This window comes from Pinus tabuliformis, chromosome Q, assembly GCF_031772625.1.
Source record: "Pinus tabuliformis cultivar Carrire ecotype Pingquan chromosome Q, CPIR1, whole genome shotgun sequence".
Classification (NCBI taxonomy): Eukaryota; Viridiplantae; Streptophyta; class Pinopsida; order Pinales; family Pinaceae; genus Pinus; species Pinus tabuliformis.
In genome coordinates, this window is record NC_142296.1 from 1,040,142,178 (window position 1) to 1,040,168,035 (window position 25,858).

At 37.1% G+C, this 25,858-nt stretch overlaps 1 protein-coding gene across 1 annotated transcript in view; it reads left to right on the forward strand.

The window, feature by feature from the left end:
* The window catches only part of LOC149223049 (peptidyl-prolyl cis-trans isomerase FKBP17-2, chloroplastic-like), a 66,509-nt gene that overhangs the window by 3,196 nt on the left and 37,455 nt on the right, over positions 1 to 25,858 (forward strand). The gene's annotated exons all lie outside the window — the stretch shown is intronic.

Below are 25,858 nucleotides of genomic sequence, written 5' to 3' on the forward strand. Positions count from 1 at the left end.
GGTCATTGCCATGCATCCCATGTCCAAATGGTCTTGAACTGGGGATCTAATTGCTCTTGTATCTCATTTTTTTCAACCTTCTAATCTAGACCTTCTTGATGTACCAATCCATGCAGAGATCAAGAGCCTTCTTTTGGAGGACATTTTTTAGTTTGCGCTCTAAAAGCCTTCTTTTGAAAGAGATTTTCTAGTCTGCTCTAAAATCATTGATGTGTCATCAATATCCTTCATTTCAACTTTAGATTCATCCAAGGGAGATTCAAAACAGGTGCATCCTTCTTGGTAGGTGTTTTTAAAGGGGCGTCTTTGAACCCCTCCTCGGGTGAGTCTGAATCAAGATATTCCTTGTAAATACGTTGGTGTTCTATGTTTGAGTCAACCCACTATGTTGATTTACACTAGTGCTTTCTAACCTTCTTAGGATCTTTAGGGCATTTTGGTTCCAAGATGTCATGTATCAAAACAAACTTGGCATCGTAACGAATTTTTTTCATAGTCTAGCTATTGAGTCCACAAATAGTTTTCACCTGTCAAATTTATTAAAACATAAAACCCTTTGCTGAATTTCATTTCTGCACATATTCGAGCACATTTACAAGTGTTGAATTTCTTTGTTTTATGGCTTCTTAAATGAAACCTTCTAAGGACATTACCGATGGCTTTGAGAGAGGATAAAACCCAAAAATGTTGAGGTAGATTTGGGAGGCTTACCCTAACAGGAGTTGAGCAAAAGATGTCAGTGAAATTGAAAGGAGGAGTCTAACTATGCATAAACTAGAACTGCCCAAAAACTTAAGGGCTAGAAATAAAGATCAAACACAACTTTAAAAACCTCTTTAGCACAAGGGTGAAAGCTTTCATATCTAGCTTCCAAAATCTTGAGATCTGAGCATGAAGATCAGGAAGATGGGGCCTAAAACTCTTGAAATGACATATTAGGGCATTGGATGTATAATGTCATGCATTTATAGTAGCATCCTTCACCATAGGAATGGATAAATTTAGAGTTTCCTGCAACAAACAAGAGTGAGAAAAGTCATCTCTCTTGACTCTATCTTGGAAATGACTATCTTGAATGCTTGTTGAATTGGAGGAAGAGCCAAAAGGGCATGTAGGAAACTTTCTAGAGAGCTTTGAATGATAATTCATGTGGCTCTAAACACTTGCAACACCCATTGGTGAACCCACCATGGCTAACTAGGGAGCTATAAAACTTGAATAATCACTTGAATTGGGCCCTAGCACACTTTTGCAAGTGGCTAGGGCTAAATTGTAGCTATTGCAGCTGCACATAGAGGAAATGCAATAACCATTAAAATCCTCTACATGATTTTTCTAAAGTGTGTGACAATGAGATATCTAGTATGTCATATTGTTTTAAACCTGTGAAAGCCATTAGAATTGCGATTGTTGTTGGTTGAGAGAGACTTCATATAGTAAAAACTTCGACAATTGCTAAAGGTGGCTTTATATCCTATGCGATCTTATGTAACTTTATTTTGCATTGTAATTATTCAATTATATTTAGTAATTAAAGATTAATGGAATATTCATCCCGATCTTGGTCAATGGGGTCACCAATACATTAAAAAACAACTAAGATTAATAAACAACTAGATTGGACCTTTAATTGCCCTAATCAATATATCTTCTACTTTCTTAACAAACCAAATGCAAAAATTCAATGCAGAATGCAATATTGATTTCTCTAAACAGTTTATTTATTTGTTGATACAAAATATACAAATATAAAATTTACTACATTCATTCTTATTCATATTTTACATATAAAATTTTATAAACATAATTTATATTATATATATATATATAATAAAAAAATAAAAATAAAACAATAAAATACATACTTATATGAAACTATGTTTTTTTATTTTTTGTATTTTTTTATTTGAGGAGAATCTAAGCATATTCACTCGACCAAACTAATTAGAGACTAAATTTGAGGGTATCAAGGAGAATTGATCTCATGATCTCCCCATAACGAGGTGCTTTAGCAATGAGACCTCGACCAATTAAGCTAACTCTCGAGGATTACATGAAACTATGTTCATTTATCTATTTGCATAAAAAGTATAGGGGCGACAAGAGCAGGAGGGGTTATCTTTCGCCTCAATAAAGAAAGGGAGACCCAATTTCCCTAGGGACTAGGGGACTCAACTAACAAGCAAGCTGAATATTTAGCGTTGTACGAGTGATTGGAATTGGCTCTTACCAAAGGAATTTGTCATTTGATGGTCTTTGGTGACTCAATGATCGTAGTAAACTAGGTGAGCAAAGTAGAAGGAAGATTTGAACAAGCCTTGACTCCAATTTTGCATCGAAGTAAGCTTATTTTCATAAAAGTTGAGAAGGTACAATTATTTCATATTAAGAGAGATCTTAATATAGTGGCAGATTCTTTAGCCAATCAAGGGGCTCTCTTGGAATAAGGGGTAATGAAATTGATGACAGGGATTACTTAAACAAACCAATTCCATAAAAGGTGAATATCAAATTCATGGCATTGAGGAGTTAATCATTGATCGACATAGAAATTGGTGGTAGCAATAATCATTTCGTTCAGATATCACAATTACCATTTTGGTGACCTTGGTATTAAACCTCCTCATGTAGCGGCAGATTCTCATCACCAAAGGATGCAATCGTATATCCATACAATTGATGGTCGTCATACAACGTTGGACGATGGACAGGTGGAGACCTGATTGTTAACTTCAGGAGGAAAGAAAAGCAGGTGAGTTAATTCTTACTCTATTCAAAATGTTGGCAACAATTGTGTGTCCTTCACCATCAATCCATTCAGAACTAGTAACCTCTCTTCCCATGATGGCGTTGGATTTCCTTGTCCGAACACCATATGGGACTTTTTTCAGCATTAAAGGAGCAATCAAAAGCCATAAATGGAGGAGAGTGGGTATGAAAAAATATAAAGAGCCAAACAACGTCCCTATGGATCCAAAATCAAAGAATCGCAGGAAATCCTCTCAGAACAGAGGGAAGAATTCGTGTTGGGCATTCATCATGGACAATAGTGACAACACTAGTGAGGAGAATAACACAATGGAGCAGCAGGAGGGTGCGTTAGACTATATGGCATCTCTATCCATCATACTGTTGAAAAATGTAACTAGGTTTGGTCTTCATAAAATGTATTTGTCAAAATAATTTTTATTATTGTTACAATGACTTATTAAAGCATGGGTTTCATGCTTGGGTCATCATTTTATTAGTCAAAGTCCCCATTGTGGACTCCTAGGATTAATAAAGAGTCATTAGAATCATTGTATATTTTATGAGACCCTTCTTGGGCTTTCGAATGATGTAAAAAGAATTATTTTTGAGTCAAAAATGAATTATGTAACCTCCACACCAAGTCAGCCTCAAGAAGTTCAAGTCAACCTCAAGGAAGGCAATTCAACCTCATTGGAAGGTTATATTTACAAGGTAGTTCGACTTCATTTTGAGCAACTCATCTCTCTCACATAGTTCGATATCTGGACGCTGGAAGCTGGGAAAAAATGCGAAGTTGAAGGAGGAGTCTAAAAAGAGCGCGAGTTTGGTCAAAGAGGAAGGGAGGAAGAAAATTGAAGTTTTGGTCTCTCTCTCTCTCTCATGTGGGCTAGTTTAGGAGATCGAAGTCTCCTTGTCAAAGTTGAAGTTGCCGCTGAAGCCGAAAGCTACAAAGTCGAAGTTGTTGCTGATGTCGGAAATTGCCAAGTCGACGCTGCTACTGATGCCGGAAGCTGCCAAGTCGAAGTTGTTGCTGATGCCGGAAGCTACCAAGTCGAAGTTGCTAGGGTCAAATTGTTGCTACTAGGTCGAAGGTTGGATCGAAGAAGTAGAGGTTGGCTTGGTGTGGAGGAAGTCTTTGTGTAGGTTGAAGAGTCTTAAGGAAAACTATTGAAGGAAGAGATTTTGACTGGGTTTTCCCCTGGCAGAGTGCCTACATCTTGTGTCTTATGTTTTTGTGGTCTTCATACACACATAATTTGGTAATTTCTTGATGAAAAATAATATAACAAATAAGTAAAAGAAGCCAACATAATTCACAAGTAATTATCAAGGAAGAGAAATCTAACCCTAACCCTACTAACATTGATTTCTCAACATGGTTTCAGAGCTAAGGTCGAAGAAGATTGAAGATCACTTCATTGGCTTGAAGGAAAATGATTACTCCCTCTATGATAAGAATGTGATTCAATACTACAAGAAGTTGTATCAAAAAGATATTCCACTACTTATTCAACAAAGTCAAAAGCCAAAGGTTCTTGGCTGCACTTACAAGTTCACTTAATGATGATAACGCATGAATTATTGATAGTGAAGCATCTAGGCATATAACAGGGAAGAGTAAACAACTTCACATTCTATCAAAGGAAACATCTTCTCATACATTGGAATTGGGAGACAACAAATGCTATGCTATTAGAGGCCTGGGATCAACATCATTGAAGTTGGAGAATGTAGCTAAGGTGAATAAGGAAGAAAAAGGCAGTTTAAGAATCTATTGAAAGGAATCTAAGGAACCTCTAAAGTTGATTAAAGGATCATATAAGGAGACCTTATAAGGAAAGAAGCTTACTATCTTCAAGGACAATGTCTAACACAATAAAGGGAGAGAACAAATTAGAAGGAGCATCCAATTACAATGCTTGGAAGAAGAGGATAGATCTCATACTCAAAAAGAATAAAGTCTTGGATCTAGAAAAGGAAAAGTGAAGAAGTTTACAAACAAATCAAGAAGTCTAAAGGGCCAAGAAAGAAGGGATAGGGATCAAGCAAATTTTGCCAAAGAAATTTCACCAAAGATTCAAGAACATGGTGGAAGGACCCGAAGTCAAAGACCTATTTTCTAGAACTCTACCCCTTACATATCCCTTTACTATCCCTCAAGCTTGGAAGGAGCCCTTACCAACTTCCAAAGATAAGTATCTTACTCCTTGTATTGTATTTTATATTTGGTTTCCCTTAGCTAAGTTTTTTATATTAGATACTAATCACATTTCTAGTCATATTTTTGTTTAGAAAAGGCTTGTTGAATACTCAAGGAACATGGAAGAAGGTTTCATAAGACAAAGCATTGGAATTACAAGGTTTGCTATGAAACAAAGGTATGTCTTAAACTATAGGTTTTTTCTCTCTTCATACTTATTCTTGATAAACTATTACTAACATCATTGTGTCTAGTCTTGTTGAATCATTAAGATTCTTGATTGGGTGATTCATCATTAGATAAATCTACCCTCCTCATATCTCTGATTACTCTTGTGAAACCCTAAAAAGGTTCTTTTGTGAAAAACCCTAACTTAAGGGTATGTTGATGATAATGCGTGGAACCTTAACCTACTTAGGGTTATTATTGAGGTCAAAAGAAAATGTCTGATGCTTTGATGATGTCATGTTTGGGGTTTTGGTATGAGTATGGAAACCCTAACTTGCTAGGGTTAAATGGTAATATCTAAAATCTCGAACCTTTGAAGTATTGGTAATTTAGGGTTTACTATGTTTTCTGTTGAAACCCTAGATCATTAGGGTTTGGTAGGGTGTATAAGCAAGACCCTTATGATGTCCTAAAAATAAAATCCTTGGCATGTGTGCTTGTACGATCAAACCCCAGTCTGATCATGTTTGTTATATGTCTAAGTCTTATTTGTGTAGTTGGGTTTGACTAACACATGTTAAGATATGCTTGTGTATGATGATGGAATCCTAGATGTATGGGTTGACCTAATTATTGATGGTCATGAGTCGTAGGGTTTGGTACTAAACCCTAGTTGAAGTTTGATTCTCTAGGATGACAGTGTTTGTAAAATCTAGGATTTTGTAACTAAACCTAAGTAGAAGTCCAAATATTTGATATATGATAATTTGATATTTGTGTAATATTGTTAAAATCTGAGTTCTAGTTATGACTGATGTTTGATTGTTTGAGAAAATCTAGGGTTTGCAACAAACCCTAGTGGAAGCTAGTCATGTTGTTACTTTGAATTGAGCTATGATTGGTTTTGGTTGTTAAAAGCTCATGTATGAAATCTAGGGTTTGTATGAAATCCTAGTAGAAAGTCTAAAATCTGAATTCTAAAATTTGTTAGTTATATTGTAGATCTATGTTTGTTTGTATTGTTTCTAGGGTTTGGAATATATTGTAGTAGGGTATGTCATACCTCTGGAAGGAACATTGAAACCCTAGATGTAATGATGGTTGTTATGAAATGCTCAAAGTCTTGATGAAGTAGTCTAGGGTTTATGGCAGAAGCCCTAGCAAGAAGTTGAAGATTATGTGTCTCTTGTTTGTTATTAAGTTTGGGTATTTGATATATAAAGTTGAATGCTTCGTGATTTTGACATCGTTAACTTCATGCTTCTATAGATTTGGTCGTACTTTCTACCTAAGTTGTGCAGATACATAATCCTTAAGATGGTGAAGATGTTCATAAAGTAAAGTTGATGTGATAACCATGATGTGAATGATGATGTTCATGATAACTTTGACGAGAATGATGGAAGCCATAAAATATTCTCCTATGTCGTAGAAAAGATGTTGAGTTGAGAGGGAGCTTGGATGAAAGTTGATCTCCCTAGGTTAAGAGGGAGCTTGGGTATTTTAGATCCTCCCTGATTAAGAGGGAGTGATGGATACAATTCTCTACTTCATGTGTCATGCAGTAGACCAGGACTAACAAATGTAAGTTTTAGTGAAGGCCACGAGTGAGACAAGAAATTTGAGAATGTATTTTGAAGGTCTGCTAAGATAAGAAAAGCAGGATATGTTGCTGCATGAAAGGTAGGAAAGGAAGTTGTATGGTTAAGGAATATTTTGCCAAGATTCATTTGGAAAGCTCTAAGTCCTACTGTGGAAAGTTGAGAAGCAACATCAAGTTGTCTGGAAGACCCCGAAGGTTTGTATTTATTTATGTAAATTTGAAAGTTCATTACTGATTGGGGTTGTGTTTGTACAGGTAAATATCTCAGAAGTTTGATAGCATGTTTTTACATGCTTAGTGTTGTCGATTAGTTTATTTGGAGAGATTTTTTGTCGATCTACTTGATCGGGGAGGATTTGTTACTGATTGTGATAATCTGGAAGTTGAGGCTTTGTGAGTAAGACATTGCCTGGGAGGACATTTGGTCGACACTTTGTGTTGATGTCTAATTCTTGAAGTAGTGATGGTGGTGTTGTTATTGGAGCTCTGACTTCGGATACACAGCTAGATCCCTGGGTTGATGGTTAGTAAGTAAGCCTTATGGTACCTAGAGAGGCTGAAAGCTTTAGTCCATCTTAGTCCCACTTGGATAGATTGCCCTAGTCAAGAATATAGTCCGTGGCATTGCGGTGCCTAAACTGTTGAGAGACCTTGGATAGATTTCCCTAGTCATGAATCTAGTCCATGGCATTGCGGTGCCTAAACTCTTCATAGCTCATACAGTTTGAGATCTTCATAGTTCATATAGTTTGAGATCTTCCATATGAATACCTCCCTAGTTAAGAGGGAGTGTTGAAAAATTTAACTAGGTTCGGTCTCAAAAGAATCTTTATTATTGTTACAACGACTTATTAAAGCATGGGTTTCATGATTGGGTTATCATTTTATTAGTCAAAGTCCCCATTGTGGACTCCTAGGATTAATAAAGAGTCATTAGAGTCATTGCATATTTTATGAGACTCTTCTTGGGCTTTCGAACGGTGTAAAAATAATTATTTTTGAGTCAAAAATGAGTTATGTAACCTCCAACCAGGTCAATGTCAAGAAGATCAAGTCGGCCTCAAGGAAGGCAATTCGACCTCATTGGAAGGCTATATATACAAGGCGGTTCAACTTCATTTTGAGCATTTCATCTCTCTCACATAGTTCGATATCTGGAAGCTGGAAGTTGGAGATTGGGAAAAAGTGCGAAGTTGAAGGAAGAGTCTAAAAATAGTGTGAGTTTGGTCGAGGAGGAAGGGAAGAAGAAAATTGAAGTTTTGGTGTCCCTCTCTCTCTCTCTATCTCTCTCTCTTGTGTGGGCTAGTTTAGGAGATCAAAGTCTCTTTGTCAAAGTCGAAGTTGTTGCTGATGCCAAAAGCTGCAAAGTCGAAGTTGTTGTTATGTCGAAAGTTGCCAAGTCGAAGTTATTTCTGATGCCGGAAGCTGCCAAATCGAAGTTGCTAGGGTCGAAGTGTTGCTACTAGGTCGAAGGTTGGATCGATGAAGGAGAGGCTGGCTTGGTGTGGAGGAGGTCTTTGTCTAGGTTGAAGAGTCTCAAGGAAAACTATTGAAGGAAGAGATTTTCACTGGGTTTTCCATAGATAGGGGTTTTGCCCTGACAGAGTGCCTACATCTTGTCTTGCGTTTTTGTGATCTTCATGCACACATAATTTGGTAATTGCTTGATGAAAGATAATATAACAAATAAGTAAAAGAAGCCAACATAATTCACAAGTAATTATCAAGAAAAATAAATCTAACCCTAATCCTACTAGCATTGATTTCTCAACACATACTAATGGAAATGATCCTCTAAGAGATACGTGCACATCGTGAGTTAATAACCCAAAAATTGGGGCTTTTGGAAACCAAAATGGAAAGGATGCAATTCACAATGGACATGTTGACTCTGTGAATGGATGAGATGGCACTAGCAACAGATGCCTTGACGTTGAGGAGTGCAACAATGAACCGGAAGGAATGGCATAGATGCAGGATAATCTTGAAGTACATGATGGAGATGGAGCCAAAGTGAGCACCAACATGGAGTAGGCCTCACCTCCTCAGTGTGAGATTGAAACCGATAAATACCAAGTTACCTATACAATTAGAAATATGTAGAAAGGTCTATGTCTAAAATAGTTTAATATGTTTTGCAAATATATAGCGTTTTTAGATTATTTTTTTTTGAGATTATATAAAAAGAACTTGTTTAAAATTGATATATCTAAAACAAGTGTAAAATATAATAGGCACCAATAGAGTTTTTGAAAAACTGAAAAAGATGTATAAGTTCAATATTACCAAATTCTAACCTATATTCCAAATTATTTTAATAAAAATATATACTCGTTCTTAAAAAACAAAGTAATTTTATTTTCATTATAAATATCCAATATAGACACCACCCCCGAAAATCAAAATATAAAGTAAGAATGGCAAAATGCTGTTTGCTCAATAAAGTGGATGGAATACGTACACAATTTCATTAATCTGTGACTTTATTAAAACATATTAATAAATATTCCTTAATATCTTGTATATTTGTTGGAATGTAATTTTGTGAATTATTATTAAATTGAACGTAATTTTGTGATTATATTTGAATTAATTCAGAAATGAGTTTGAAACATTTTCTCATATTGTATAAAAAATTATATTGAATCAAGTGGAGTCCTAACAAGAAATTTATGAAATAAGATTTTTCCCGCATAGTTTTTAAAATAAAGTTTTTTGTTTTTTAATTTTTATTCATTAAAACAATTAATATAATTATATAAATTAAATCGCTGATATATGGCTGATAAATGATAAGTATCAATTTATAATAAATATTAAAATAATTAATATGAATTAAATATTTAATTTTTTTGTAACTGTTAGCCCCTAAGGTGCAGTGCTGCTATTTTTAGCGGAAATGCTCCCTGTTTTAGCTCCAATGGCCACGTTTCCTCTTGCTCCGCTTTGTCCATAAGCCAGACTTCAAAATATTACTCTCGCATCTATAATTGCATTGGGTCCTGATCCAAATGGATCCAAATATGCTCTCTAAGTCTTCAAAAGCTAGTAAAATCATGCCAAAGATCAAAACAATCACAGGAGAAGAGCCCTTAGAATGGCGGAAAAACACTATCGGAAGGCAAAAAACCCAATGAAACAGAAAAAAACAGAGCTATCGGCGGTGGCAACAATGAATGCACAGGAGTTGTCGGATCTGGCCGAGCAATGGTCTAGATCCAGTGGACGAATCGCAATTGGCTGTGGCAATCAGTGGATATTGGCGCAGACTATGTGGAACTTGCAATGGCGATCGGCGGAGTCAACGTGGACCATCGATCAAGCGCGCAGATTGACGACCCATGTTGCATCGCAGAATCGCTATCGGAGATTACAAAGAGTGCTTGCAATGGCCCGGGGCATGAGCGATATGCGATTGCGATTAATCGCATTGTGATATCGCAATCGGAGAAACATTATGGAGCGGGGCCTATACACATGTATATGTGCGACTCGATGAACCGGACCTGACGGTTTTATCAATATTATTTCATAAGATTTGAGATCCGCAAAAAAGCCATTTTTAATGCATTTTCACAGTTTTAACGTATTTCTAAAATACAAAGGAGAACCTTGGAGCACGACCGAAGCGACTTGCGATAGCGATTGAGGACGGACCCGATAGAGGAATAGACTGTATTTAAGGACTTTTGAAGTCCGAAATGAACTGTCTTTTGGCGGAATTTCACAGTCGTGAATGCATTTTCCTGTGTTAGAAGAAAACAACCGCGTTTGGGATTCCGAAGGATTTCAAGGGCTCGAGGCACTCTTACGTTGCAGAATAGGTGGCCACCTCCCTTTTATGCGTTATGCAGTGATTGGGTAACGCTAGAAGAGGGTTTTGAGCTGACAGAGACCGGGAGACAAAAAGCCGAAAAAGGGAAAAACAATAGCGCAACACAGTCGAACCAATAGAAATGGTCATGGGGCATCGTCGACACGAGCAAGCTACTTGACAATGTGACAAAATTACCAGAATGTGGTTACTCTGCTGTCAGAAAAAGAAACCTCGGAGCTCATGCGTGTCTAGTCATGGCGTCAAGTCGTTAAAAAGACAGAGAGGATAGATTAAGACCTCTCGAGCTTCAGAGGGTTCGAGAGCATTGTAAAAGGCCTATAAAAGGTTGAAAGTTTAGAGGATCAAGGTTTCAACTTTTGGAGACAGTGGAGACTCTACTCCTCTCTGCGTCTCATCTTCATTCCAACAATATAAGTTTCTTTTGCTGTTACATGTTCAATTCCCATTTTCTCCTCTGTCCTAAGCTTGCACTTGAATAGGTTATTCATGTTTTCTTCTGTGTCTAATGCCAGATAACTATCATCTTATCTCTGCGTTGATAAATTAGATTTGCAAGCTTTATTTACTTTCTGTAGCTAGCCATTCATATGTGTTTATGTATGCATCTGCTAGTATAGTCAATATTCTCCATCTATCCATTGAATCTATAAACTATTGAGCATTAGTGGTCTAAAGCCTTGTAAAGCCGAGGGTGTTCATGCATGTCTTGAGTGAAAATAGAGTTGAAACAATCATCTGACTTGATTCAAACCATCATCCATTCCAAAGTTTCGAGAACGATATTGAAGATTTATATGTTACCAGGCATCTCCGAGCTACAACCTAGGAGAGCTTCTTGGAGTGCTAACATAATTGGTGTCGTTGCTGGGGAGAGGAGATTGAAGCTCAGCTTCCCTGGGAGATGACACAAATCCAGCTTTGATGATAGACAAAGTCTGAACACTTTTTCATTGTAATCATCTATCTGGCGACTCTACTGGAGGATGAACCTCTTGGTGACTCCACTTCATAATTCTGGCTCAGTTTGTGAGGCATACTCGGAGAAATCCTCAGAAGCCACAAGCTAACCCAGTACCTGACCTTGAAAAATCATCAAAGAAAGAAAGGCGTTGCAGAAAGGAGGATCAGGTTTAGGTAGCTCTAAACAATATTCTATATCTCTTCAAGAAAATTTTGTAATAAAACAAATACATGTTGAGAGTATAGCATCTAATACTAGTAGTGAAGAAAAAATCTCAAAGATTCATAGAGCTCCTTATTCTTTAGGTCCTCCTTCCGTTCTAAGCCCGAAGAAAGCCTCTCCTCCTATCCATCATACTCCTTTAGTCCTATCAATCACTTCTCAGCCCTTTGCCATTCAGATTCCCAGTACCCTTACATCCATCACAACTATGGTGGACCATAAGCACCTACCAAAATGGAAAGAATCATAACTGCTAGGTATGGACCTCTAGTACTGCCCACTCCTTTAAATGCCATGCCTACTAGAGAATATCATAAGTATATGCCTAAGTTCATTGGGACTGAAGGTGTTATAGCTGAAGAACATCTTGAATCATTCTATAGCTATGCTGATAACCTGGACATTAGTGAAGATGATGTGTGGATGAGAGTCTTTGTCCAAAGCCTAGATGGAGAGGCTAGAAAATGGTTCAGAGAACTGACCCAAAGGTCTATAACAGATATTGAGGCTTTAGATGATGCGTTCCTAAAGCATTGGGGGGATAAGAAGGATCTACTCTACTACCACACCGAGTTTGGGAACTTAAAGAGGGAAAATGATGAGTTGTTGTCTGATTTCAATAAGAGATTTAACCGCATGCACAACAAAATACCAGTTGAAGTAAAACCCACCATTACCTCTGTTAAACTCACCTATGCCAGTGCTTTTGATTCCGACTTCTGTCTACTATTGAGGGAGAGATGATGTGCTACCTTGGCTGATATGCATGATGCAGCCTTGGAAGTAGAATCAAACATCATGGCTGCAGAGAAGCTCAAGGAGAATGTTGATAGAAGGAGACAGAGAGGTGAATCTTCATCATCTTTAGATCCCAAGATCGATAAAATGACCAAGATGATAGAGTCATTAGCCTCTGAAATTTCCAAATTAAAGGTTGAGCAGCGCCCTGGGAAAGGAAGAGTTCCTAATACCTTTGCTCCTAGAAACCCAAATCCATATAGAAGGGCTAATGAGGAGTTGCAAATTCTGCAAAGAAGCAAAGATGCCAATGAAGACCAGAGGGTGAAGACCCCTTTAAATGTAGTCATGGAAGAAGAGCAGTTTGAAGAAGATGATGAGATCCATTGTATGGAAGACAAAGGCAGTGCCTCATTTTTGACCCTAGCTGCCTATGAAAAGTCATTATTCAATGACCAGATCAGCCAAGAGTGGGATGGTGAAGCTGTTCTGCAAACTAATGATTGGCATAGATATGATCTGAGGTCAAAGATGAATAATGTCAAGGAAACTCCTGTTTAGAAAGCTGTTGTCCCTGCAATATAGCAAGCTAATAAGCAGAAGCGACCGACAGTTGATCCCATCATCCTCAAAGCTCCAGCTCACGAGGTAAAAGGCCTTAACAAGTCCCCTTCTCCTTTCATTTTTGAATCAGAAATCTAGAAGCTAAGAATACCTATACCTCTGATTGAACTAGTGAAGAATGAGTCCTTCAAAAGATCCATCCTTGAGGCCCTTAAGCCTAAAGCCATCCAAGCCTCCACTGACTATGTAAATCTGCAAGCTGTTGCTCTCAGCCCAATGATTGAAAATTATGATGACAACTCCCCATCATTCTATGTCTCTCTGACTATTCATGACAAAATCCTCCACAACTACCTTCTGGACACAGGAGCCAGCCATAATCTAATGCCCAAGGCTGTCATGGATGAGTTGGGTCTTGACGTTACCAAGCCTTATCATGACCTATTTTCTTTTGACTCTAGAAAAGTGAAATGTTTAGGATTAATCAAGGACCTAGCGATCACCTTGTCTCAGCTGCCCATGAAGAGCATGATGATGGATGTTGTGGTAGCAGATGTAAACCCCAATTTTAGCATGTTGATTTCCAGAGGTTAGATCAAGAGATTAGGTGGAACATTGCAAAATGATTTGTCCTATGCTACTATTCCAGTTTTTGGAGGTGAGAGTAGGAGATTATACAAAGAAGCTCAATTGGCTTATATCATCAGTGATGAAAGGAATCCCACTAATCATCCCATATATGTTGTTGACATTGATTTTGGAGCCTGTACTTCAGATTGAAGAATCCCAATTGGCTCCCATGCAACTTAAGAAACCGGTTTGCCAGATCACAGAGAAAGAAGGCCCACAAATTTGGGACATGTTCTTTGATGGAGCTTGCTCTAAGGAAGCTGCAGGGGCATGTGTAGTCCTTGTGTCCCCCACACAAGAATGCATTCATTTATCTTTCAAGTTAACTTTTCAGGTCACAAATAACATAGTAGAATACTAAGCCTTGATATTGGGCTTAAACGCTGCTAAAGAAATGGGCATCAAAGGTCTGAAGGTGTTTGGAGATACAAACCTTATCATTCAGCAGGTCAACAAAACTTTTCAAGAAAAGCATCTAAGGCTGAAAGCATACAGAGATGAGGTATGGAAGCTCAAGGGCTCTTTTAATATTTTCAACATTTCTTACATCCCGAGAATGAAGAACCATCGTGCTAATTCCCTTGCTGTGTCTGCTAGCACATTTATTCCTCCTTTGCCTCCTAAATTGACTTATGAAGTTCAGGTGAAATATAGACCATCTCTGGCTGACAATGTCAAATACTGGAAATTTTTTGAAGATGATGATGAAATTAATAGGTTTTTACAAGTCGTTGATGAATTTTCTGAAATGCACATCAACCAAGAAAACGAAACCATGGAAGAATGCAACTAGTCCAAGCTAAAGGACGAGATTGGTCAGGACAACATTGTTCAGCTACCTAATAACCATATACCCAAAGGATTGGTGCCCCTAGAGAAGCTGTTTGATCGTAATGATGTACCTTATAAGCCTGCCAAAATAGAAAATGAGTCTGCTGTTCATAAACATAATGTAGGGAGTTCAACCAATTCAAAGTACATAAATCTGTCCACTCGCTTGTCTTCAGCCCAAAGGTCCGAGTATTGCACCATGATGAAACAATTTGCTGATATTTTTGCTTGGGAATACAGTGATCTTAAGACCTATGACACCAACATCATTCCTTATAAGATTCCACTGGAGAAGAACACCATCCCTTTTAAGCAGAAATTAAGACCTATCAGCCCTCTCTTATTGCCTTTAATTGAAAAGGAAATAAAAAAATTGTTGGAGGACAACAAAAAGAGCTGGGATTCCAAGTTGAAGTTGCACTATGGGCTGACAGAGTTACCAACAAGAAGTCCATAGGAAATTCTCCATTTAAGTTGGTTTATGGCGCTGATGCTGTTTTTCCTATCTAGCTGATTCTCCCTGTGGCCAAATTTTTGCAAGAAGAACAGGATGAAGAGAATGACATAGCTAGGAGAATGAGTAACCCGGTTGAATTACAACAGATCAGAGAACAACTGGCTGAGAAGTCAAGAATTCATCAGAAGAAAATCAAAGAAACCTTTGATAAGAAGGCAAAAATGGACAGTTTTCAAGTTGGTGACTGGGTTCTCAAATGGGATGCATTGAAGGAAAAGAAGGGCAACCATGGTAAATTCGCCTTATGGATGAGACCGTCTGTCATTGCTCAAGTGCAGATGAAAAATACTTTCATTCTGCACAATTTGGAGGGGGAAGGTATTTTTGATGGCCCAGTGAATGGGCGGTTTTTGAAACTTTACTTCATATGAGGCTTTAAGGCCTTAATATTGTAATAGCTTTTTTCAGTTTTTGTTTTCTATGCAAATAAACTCCATGCCCAATGGAACAATAGGAGATAAGTTTGTTTTGGTTGTTACTGGAAAGGCAGTAGTTTGCAGTTTTTGAAACCTCACAAGGAGGCTTTCATCCCTAGAAGGAGCCAGTGTTAGCCCCTAAGGTGCAGTGCTGCTATTTTTAGCGGAAATGTCCCCTGTTTTAGCTCCGACGGCCACGTCTCCTCTTGCTTTGCTTTGGCCATAAGCTGGACTTCAAAATATTACTCTTGCATCTATAATTGCATCGGGTCCTGATCCAAATGGATCTAAATATTCTCTCTAAGTCTTCAAATGCTAGTAAAATCATGCTAAAGATCAAAACAATTGCAGGAGAAGAGCCCTTAGAATGGCAGAAAAACACTATTGGGAGGCAAAAAACCCAAGGAAACAGAGAAAAACAGAGCTATCGGCGGTGGCAACAGTGAATGCACAACAGCTGTTGGATTTGGCCGATCAACGATCTAGATCCCGTTGGCGGATCACAATCGGTGGATATCGGTGCAAACTATGTGGAACTTGTGATGGCGATCGGCGGAGTCAACGTGGACCGTCGATCAAGCGCGCAGATCGACAACCCACGTTGCATCACAGGATTGCTATCGGAGATTACAAAGAGCGCTTGCAATGGCCTGGGGCATGAGCGATATGTGATTGCGATTAATCGCATTGCGATATTGCAATCAGAGAAACATTATGGAGTGGGGCTGATACACATGTATCTGTGCGACCCAATGAACCGGACCCGACGATTTTATCAATATTATTTCATAAGATTTGAGATCCACAGAAAAGCCATTTTTAATGCATTTTTGTAGTTTTAACTTATTTTTAAAATGCAAAGGGGAACCTTGGAGCAAGACCAAAGTGACTTGCGATAGCGATTGAGGACAGACCCGAAAGAGGAATAGAACGTATTTAAGGACTTTTGAAGTCCGAAATGAACTGTGTTTTGGCAGAATTTCACAGTCGTGAATGCATTTTCCCGTGTTAGCAGAAAACGACCGCGTTTGGGATTCCGAAGGATTTCAAGGGCCCAAGGCACTCTTATGTTGCAGAATAGGTGGTCACCTCCCCTTTATGCATTATGTAGTGATTGGGTAACGCTAGAAGAAGGATTCGAGCTGACAGAGACTGGGGGACAGAAATTTGAAAAAGGGAAAAACAACAACACAACACAACCGAACCAACAAAAATGGTCATGGAGTATCGCCGACACGAGCGAGCTACCTGACATTGTGACAAAATTACCAGAATGTGGTTACTCTCCTGTCAGAAAAAGAAATCTTCGAGCTCATGCGTGTCTAGTCATGGCATCAAGTCGTTAAAAAGACAGAGAGGATAGATTAAGACCTCTCGAGCTTCAGAGTGTTCGAGAGCATTGTAAAAGGGCTATAAAAGGTTGAAAGTTTAGAGGACCAAGGGTTCAACTTTTGGAGACTGTGGAGACTCTGCTCCTCTCAACGTCTCATCTTCATTCCAACAATATAAGCTTCTTTTGCTGTTACATGTTCAATTCCCATTTTCTCCTCATCCTAAGCTTGCACTTGAATAGGTTATTCATGTTTTCTTCTGTGTTTAATGCCAAATAACTGTCATCTTATCTCTGCGTTGATAAATTGGATTTGCAAGCTTTATTTACTTCCTGTAGCTAGCCATTCATATCTGTTTATGTATGCATCTGCTGGTACAATCAATATTCTCCATCTATCCATTGAATCTATAAACGATTGAGCATTAGTGGTCTAAAGCCTTGTAAAGCTGAGGGTGTTCATGCATGTCTTGAGTGAAAACAGAGTTGAAACAATCATTTGACTTGATCTAAACCATCATCCATTCCAATAGTTCCGAGAACGATATTGAAGATTTATATGTTACCAGGCATCTCCGAGCTACAACCTAAGAGAGCTTCCTGGAGTGCTAATAGTAACAATATTCTTAATTATGGAGATTGATTCTTATTTTACAATGGAAACTATTAATTTATAAATAGATTTTGTTATAATATCATAGGCGAATATCATGGTTTATCAAATATCACATGTCCGATATCACATTCCATGGAGGATTTGAACAGAACACCCATTCACCCTCAATCCAAAACTCATGGCCAAACAAATATAAATGAACTAAAATCTATAATGATAAGAAAAAAACAATAATAAAGTTATGTTGAAAATGATAGACAAATGTAAGAGCATGGTGGTAGGGATAGAGAGGTTGCTATCATATCATAATATCAATAAGGATGTTATATAATAAAGCACATATCCCGAAAAGAGAAGGGGTCTAAATAAGATATAAAAACATGTTGGAAATATTCATTTATTTAATACATCACTTCTGGCTCTCTTATCCATGACTCTTGTTATTGTTAGTAATATTTGTTATTCATAATATGAAAAAAAAAACATGAGTTCATATTTAAAATTATCGGATATTTCTTTTTAAGATGTTAAGTTGGACAATGAAATGATAAAATTCACACATATAATATTAAATAAATATTAATTTGCATTAAATTTGGACTTTTCACATATAGTGAGGTACACACAACATAGTTATTTTATAGATTAATTTGCATCAAATTTGGAATTTTCAGATATAGTGAGGTACACACAACATAATTATTTTCTATTGGTGAGACTATACAAAGATATAAACTTTGTTGAATTTTTATGTTTTTAATTACAACTTGTATATTTGTCAGAGATATGAATAACACATAAGGAGTTATGGATTTGCAGTCTATTCAAAATTTTCTTTACAACTTGACTCCTTCCCAAGTTGTTTTGGTGCTTGAGGTTATGTGGTGCTACCTTGTCTCGGTGATAGGGGCTTTGCCAACCCATGCCTAGTACAACTAGACTAGGCCTCCTTACTTAAGGTCCACCCATAACTTTGCCTTAAGCTACAACAAGTTAGATGCTAGCTAAGTATAATACAACCTAGTTCATTCAACAACAAGCATGTGCCCAACCATAGCCTAAAAACATCCCAACAATATTAAGACTTAGTCAATTTACAATATTTATGGAACACAAACATCCAATAATTATAAAGAATCCAAAGTACACAACACATATATGGGTGGCACCCAAGGAAAGTTCCTAACACTTTATTACATGAATGCTTTACAAGATGCACAGAGGAGTGCAACCAACTACTTGTAGCTCATATGATAGGCTACAATTACGAAAGCAAGTAGCCTACAAAATTATCAATCCAACCCTCGAAGCAACTACATGCCTACCTCTTACAGATGTTGTCATATTCTCCTTGTTGCTTAGCCAAGACAATTCGTTCCTATGTGCCCAATATTGATCTTGGTACAACCATAGAACTCCTTGAGTCTCTTGCTTCTTGCAACTTCTAGCTTATGCCTTTTTATATGAGTCTTTCCTTTCCTACAAGCTTCCTCTGTTCCAAGGTGGATCCAAGTGCTTACATAGCTGACTTGCTTCACTTTGGTGACTTATTCATTACCTACTTGTTGAGTCATTCCAAATTGTGCCAAATCCACTTAGGTCGTCTCATTTGCTTGGTTCATTAGTCTTACAGTGCCCAAGTGTGTCCAACTACACCTTGTGTGTCTCGTGCATCTGAACTTGTCTAAAGGCAACTCCATCCAACTTGTCTTAGTCAACCCAATTGTCCCAAGTGTGCTTGATTTGTCCATGCCTACACGACTATGCCCAAATTGTTTGAGTCCATTCAACAAATGTGCACTTGATGGTGTATGCTCGATTAGTGCACTTCATGATTGTTATCCAAGGCTACTTATGCTTGAAGGCACTTGATGATTCTTTGCAACCCCCAAGTGTGTGCTACCTAACTCCATTGATCCATGAATAGTTTAGGCACCCAAGTCATGAAGATTTCTAAGCGACTCATTGTCCTTCATGCCAAGTGCATGTCTGTGAACAAGGCTACCCAAGACAACCTTTTTTGCCTTATCTAGTGAAGTCCTTTTCCAAGCTTCTCTTGGTGTGTTAGACTTAGTGTGGCTGCCACTATCTTTGTGTGACTTGTTCGAGGTGTGGCTTGTCAATGGGTCAATGCATTCAAAATCAACTTGTCTAAGGCATCATCTATCTATCATGTCCATATGTATCAGTCACTAACCACTGAAAGGATTATGCAGCAAAATGTTTGACATTACCCAAACAAAGGTCTTACATCATTTTTTCAAATCTAATCAATTATATTTTCTTGAGTAAAGACCCCAAAGAAACACCTATATTATATACACATTTATTTATTTACATAAGTAAATGGATGGGCATATTAGTTCATAACAACTATGAATAAGAAATTGGACACCATCCACTTAGAAACGGTGACCCATTTCATGTACCTATGAGCCAACCCATTCGTTAGTAAAATTGACTTCAAGGAAAGTTCAAAAATACTTTATATACATTTAAAATAACATTTTAATGAAAGAAAACTCTTTCTTAATTTTAATTAATGTTAGACTTTACCTTAAAAATCAAGACTTGCATTTGTCATATATATATATGTTTTTTTTTCTTCGAAAATTTAAATAATAATATTTTAAAATTTATTTGAAATATTATTTATTACATTTGAAATGGTATATAAATAATACTCTAAAACTTTATAAAACTAACATTTTTCTTAAATATTAATAATTAATAATTATTTTAATACCTTTCCCATCATATTAGCATAAAACTTTTATATATACCTATAATTTTAATGTAACATATTAGAAAGAAATTAAAACCGTAATAAATTAACACTTAATGAATTCACCGATAAATAAATGATTTCGGACTCACCAATAAGATTCATTACAAAGAAATTTAAACCCTAATAAATTAACTCTTCAATGAACTCACCGATAAACTAAACTTGAGTAAACTTTAATAATTTTTTTTACTTGTATTTAATTGAGTTATATTTTACCTTTCTTAATATTTTTGTATCTATCTCCCTTTTCGATTAAACCTTGCGTTTAAGCTTCATTTTCAGGAGGTAAGTTGGCCTTGTGGCACATTTGTGAGAACTTTGGACTCTTTATAGTTTATATATATATATATATATATATATATATATATATATATATAATATTTTATTAAATAATTAGTTTTACTTATATAGTAATAAAATTGATATTTTTTAAGGAGCTTAATTTTGTTTATATGACAGGGAAGTTATTTTTATAAAAGTTTATATTGTTTTTTTAATAAAAGAAAATATTGCCGATGGAGTTTTAATATGGAAGAGACGAGGGCTTTATGGGCAGTGTTCGCCACTCCAAATGTGATGCACATTTAAGGCTAAGAGGGGCGTGGCTTGTCCCTACATGCAAATGGCATACATTACAATAGTTAGCAGTTTCTATATATCTACAACAACATGAAGGCTCTGGAGCACGCAGATGAAGGTTTGAATGGAGGCAAGGGTTGGTTCTCGACCTCCCTTTGCTTGTTCTTTGTTCTAGCTGAGTTGGTGGTGAGCTTTGGGACCTGGTGCTGGTGTGTAATTGAAGCAAGAGGTGGAGAAGTTGATGGCCTTTGTGAGACTTGGGTGATGCAACAAAGCTCTCCTAATGTATGGGATTATTTACGACTGTGGAGCACTAGGCATTGTGGTGGGATGGTGGGGCCACTAAACGTTTATTCCAGTGTGAATTCTCAAGTCAAATTCCTTTTTACTTTGGTTAGTTTGTCTTCCAAAAGCTTGTTGCTTGGGTTTATTCGGCTAGGTTAGTATGTCCATCTGTTGAATTCCAGTCCTTGGTAGCTGAAAGAGGTTGAAGGACCTTGGTATTATACTGTTGTAATTGTTTCCAAGGTCCCTTTCTTTTGGATGCTTTGGAGCAAGAGGTGGTAGTTTTAATGAAAAGTCTAGGGTGTGTTTGTGTGAATTCCATTAGTAAAGTGTTAGGGCTCTTGGTGATTGGTTGTCGTGTTGCCTTATCTATGTCTATCGTCCGGGATTTTGTGTTTTATCTATCACATTGTCTCATGGTTTTGGGGAGTGGGACGTATGTCAAGGGTAGTGTGTCCTCTATTGTCTCTTTAGCTAACACGATTGAGTCTGAAACATACGTCTGGAGTTATGGGGATGACATAATTGGTTTAAGACTTGGCCTTGAAGTGGGTTCGTCTAGTTTCTTCCCTTGTTACTTTGCAAGTCGCGAGATCTTTAGTGGATGCTCCAAGCATGCCCCCATCGTCTCAATTATGCCTCCAAGATGAAGAATGCATTGTAGATGGGTGGGAAGTGCCAGTGCCCCATAGGGGCAGAGAAGGGCAAGACTTTTTTCCCACAATTCGACTGCCACCTACTTCAACGTTGTTCCACCAGAGACTAGAAAGAAAATCCAAAATTTGGAGTCAGAAGTAGGGATTGAGCGTCAACCTTATTCTGATTCATAAATTCTAGAGGACATGTTGACATGGGTTCCTGACCCTGGCCACACCAGGGGCAGGAAGAAGTAATACCTAAATTCGATCGCTTTGCATTGGCAAATGAAAACTTTGTTGGGTCTAGTTCTTAAGGACAAGCAAGTGGAGAGACACAATGTCTTCTTCGCCTTGGAAGATATCAAAATAATGCGTAGAAATAAGAGGTTATGTCTAGACAGGACCTATTCTTGCCTGGCACACGTGGAGGAACATATTGCATGTGAGTTTAACAATGGAGATCTAATGGACCCCCCGGGTTCAGATGGTTAGTTGTGTAGTTTGGTGACTCTGCAGTTTGTCTCTAGCCCAATCAACGATGTCCTAGTCCATTTGATGATGTTCTTAGCCTTCACTTGTTTAATTGTTGATCATGGAGTAATGTTCTGGTTGCTTACATCTTGGCTTTGTTGTGTGCGATCTTTTGTTTGACTAGACTATGTGCCCATTTTGTTGTATGGATATGGGGTAAATGTTGGTCATAGTTAATAACCTTGTATGAAATCTTGGGGTTTAGTTATGTATGGGCTTCTTAGTCTTGGTTCCGCTTTGTGTTGTATTATGAGGAAATCCAAATCCTCAGAGAGAAATTTGGAAAACAATGTATATTTGATATCTAAATTTTGATCAATACAAAGCTACAATTTACAAAAAAAATATAAAAAAGAGAGAATTAACATGTAGTAATACAATTAAGTATGAGAGAATAAAAAAGGCGTAGTCTAAATAGGCCACATTTTTGTCCAAAAAACAATAGAAATTCCAGCATGATTTTGAGAATATTTGGCTGAAATTTTTGAAAATCCGGGTTACAACTGTCAAGCTTCAAGATTTTGGGTGCCCCATGGATTCTCAATGGCGTTGAATCCATTTCTATAATCAAAAAATGATTTAAACACTCCCACAACTAGATTACATGAAGAATTTCTCATTGGATTCTAACGAGAAATTCATCGTCTAGGTAAAATTGTGGCCTGGTTAGACAACGCCAATAAAAAATACAAATTGAGATAGATAATATTATTGATTTGTTTTTATTTTTAATATTAATTAAAGAGACTATATCTATTTTTGATAACTAGAAACTACCAAAAAGGATCCTAGGCATATCATGGTTTATGTAAACTAACAAACTTTTTTGGCATAGTCCACACTTTAAAATATAACTTGCATGAATTGATTACATTGAGAGATCCCAAGAAAGCTATTACACAAAAGTAGAGGAAGTGATTGACACATATCTTGTTAATCTCCTACTTGATGATCACATCAAAGGCATGTTTTCTAGACACCCATTGAATTCCTACACTAATTGAACTTCTACATTAATAATCATCGCCAACACATCAACATTCTCGAGCGTTGCACTTGATTAACAACACAATACCATATTTTACCATCTCTTGATTGAAATGCACTGAACATCTGTGCGCTTGAATGATGGGTTATACATGGAATTCTTTGTGAAATCAATGGTGCTTTGACTATTGCATGTAATGGTAACTCATCCTTGATTTAGAACATCTTTGTAGCCATATTTCCACCTTACAATCTTGAATAGTTTATGTGTACTCAACTTTAGTGCTAGATAGGAATACCACTTGCCATAGCTTGCTCATCCAATTTACTATACCTACAAGGAGGAGGATAAACAAATATAGTCATTTGTGGATTAATGACTACCATTATATTCAACCCAATATTCATGAATGAGCCCATGTAAATTAATTGTTTTCTTTATATTTATTATCAATGTTTTCTACTTACTAACACTTTGGTAGTATAATGCATAGTCTATTGTTCCATACATGGACTTGAAAATCCTCCTTATTTCACCCTAATTCTCCTTACTAAGATTTTCTAGAAACTATTACTACTGCATGTGCAATTTCTAGTATCATGGAGACCATCACATACATATGAATCCCAAATGCACAAGTGTAGGGCACACAAAGGATGTCTTCTTTTCATCATCATTTTTTGTATGTAGATTTGCAAAAAAGAATATTCCAACTAAAAAAGGTGTTTGTTAGGTGCTTCAAAATCCCTCGCCCTTCTGAGCTTCTTTAAGACATAATTAAAACTAATTTTTGTTGAACTTCCTGTACATACTACACAATTTTCTTTTACATCTTTGAAATCGATGCTTATGTTTTGAAGAAGTCTTGTTTGTTTATTTGTCGTTTATCTTTTGATTACTAATTGCAGAAACTAAATCAGAGGCTTGCCCTCGATTAGGAGACAATACATTTAGTTTCGATGTTCTAATATATATATTATCAAACGTAGGACTAAATGACCTGTGCTTGATTATTGTCAGTTGAAAGCTTGCCTTTGACTTAGCAATAATCAATGTTCTACATTAGCAATTGTGAAAGTGTTATGTTATAATTTGTTTTGTTTAATATCACTGGCGTTTTAGAAATCATAAAGTTTTGCTATGTCTTTGTAGATTCTAGTTTCAATATTTATTATTGAATGCACCTATCTGAAAAGGTTTAAAGGAGAACGTTAAGGATGTTTGTACTTGTTGCATACATCTTTATCTAATGCTAAAAATGACTAGTATATTTTAACTTTGTGTTTTATTTTTTATTTTCCTTTATTTTTTAACTCTCTGGTTACCTTCTCCCAAATTTGTATGTTAGCTTCTTTGTATCGTTAGGATCACATTTTCCGAGATTGTTATTGAATTTAAGTTTTACCACTCACTTCTGTTAATGCCATGATTTACTACAACGAATAATTATTTGTATCTGACCTTGTCTTATTTGCTTATTGAAAATCATATAATTAATTATCAGGGTTACCCCCTGTGGTGCATTGGAGGTCATCCATAACACCTAGAGCGGAAGGACTTCTTAGTCCTCAATGAATGCGTATTCAAGTCGTTCATATGTGGGGACGATTAGAGCACTAACATTCTTTTGGTGCCGTTGTCGGGGAGGCAACTAGTTTAAATCAATGGATGACTAATTCTAACCCTATTCAACCACATATTCTTTTTGGTTTGGATGATAACCACAATATATTAAACAACTTATATGAACTCTCCTTGTAGGTTTCCTGAACACACCAAGAACTCCCTCAGAAATGGAAAGTATTAGCGCAAGAAGACGAGAGAGCCCAGTCAAAACCAAACGCCCCTAGACGACGACAGCCATTGAGGGTCTGAGCTTGCAAAGGAAGTGCATGTCTGTTGCTGCCCTGTTACTCTATTAAACACACCTTATAGCTCTCGTATGAAGTTAATTGAAAATAAACTTGTAAATTTGTATAGTTAAATAATTTGGTCTTTTTGAATTTCGATTTCCTTCCAATCTAGATAGTCCCTGGAGATTGACTAGATCCACATCTGAGGTCAATCACTCTCCTCTAGAGGACCCTGAATTGCTAGTCACCATAGAAAATAGAAGGAGATGCCTTGACGAGTTCAGGCAGAGTCACCCCTTGTCTCCTAATCCCAGGATATTGAAATTTTCCGCTTCTCTCCGCCCAAATTCGTGAGCCATAGCTTCATTATCATCTTCTTAGTCTAACAAGACATCCTTCCCTCCTCCATCTATGCCACCGAACAACCCAACACCCTCCCCATACTAGTCTTTACCTCCTTCCCCTCCTTCTCCACCAGCTCCTCCACCCATGAATGCTTGGGTGAACGCCCGTTATCATCCCCTTGACTTACAGGGGGCTTTAGATGATTTCCCACCAAAGTATGACAAAAATTTTCCAAGGTTCGACAATGAGGGAGACTGAAATGCTGAAGAACATGTAGTCAAATTCCAAGACTACTACGAGAACCTAGGCACTGAGTATGATGATATTTGCATGAGATTGTTTGTGCAAAGCCTGGAGGGTGAGCCTCGGAAATGCTTCAGAACCCTTTCCCCGAACAATATTAATACCATGGATAGGCTAATTGAGTTGTTCTCACAGCAATATGGTGTTAAGAAAAGTAACCAGT